Genomic DNA, 1,054 nt, shown 5'->3' on the forward strand with positions numbered 1-1,054 from the left:
TGGTGTGTAGCTAAAAACATTCTCACGACCTCTAGTACATGTCGTGACTTGAACATAGGAACATTATGGCTAAGGCTGCAGTTATACACATCGTAATAATAATATTGAACACCCTGTCTGCTGACAGTCATCAACTTTTCTCTAGTTATCCTTGACCAGATGTACCCTGTAGAAACTCATAAGCATGACTAAGCATTTAACAGTCTAACTAGACATCCTATCTCCACTAAACATTTCTAATACATAAAGTATCTATCCAATTTCTATCTGACTAAAAATACCTAACAGCATGAATTAACTTTTACTTTTGCTTTGTAGTGGGGTGATGTGATATGGTGGGTCAGGGGGTTCATTTCCTCAACATTTCAGGAGGAAGCTGGTCAGAAGGTCAAACACTCAAAATGTCTTTCCTGCCTGAACCACAGTTTCACTTGCTGAGTTATTGTCATGTTGGTTTGTAGATATTAATCCAGTCTGACTTCAAGTCACCTTTACTGAATGGAGCTGGTGGTTAAGAGTTGAACAAGTGGTACACAAGGCTAAATTGTTACACCATTCAATTCCACACATAAAAGGAAATTTTATGTGGAGGGGCAGGAGTTCAGAAGATGTGAACAGGCTGTAAAATGTAAAATCTGTATTTATTGTTCCTTTTTCATGTTTGGTAATCTTCAGTCAACATGGCTGAGAATTAAGAACCCTTGAGAGTAAATGTTTGGTTTTGTTGTAAAAGTTAAATTAAAGTTATTTTAGCCAAATTTAGTCAAAAATAGGAACTGCATTTGTGATGTCTGTATTAACTGCAGTTTATATCCTGTGATATTTTCAGTGGTGAAAAGTACTGAATACTCCTACTTACTTACTGTACTTACTTTGATCAGGATGGATAGATCAGACTCAGAAAGCTGGATACAGAATCAAATATATTTTTGTAATCGGATTACAAAATATGTTGAGGGATGCTTTGTATCTGAAGGATATTTTCCCAGTTACTCTTAACCAGTGAAACTCTGAGAGACGAGGCGGTCCAAGTGGCTACAAAAACACTGGTGGT

The sequence above is a fragment of the Monopterus albus genome, unplaced genomic scaffold (genome assembly GCF_001952655.1).
Source record: "Monopterus albus unplaced genomic scaffold, M_albus_1.0 scaffold72.1, whole genome shotgun sequence".
Lineage (NCBI taxonomy): Eukaryota > Metazoa > Chordata > Actinopteri > Synbranchiformes > Synbranchidae > Monopterus > Monopterus albus.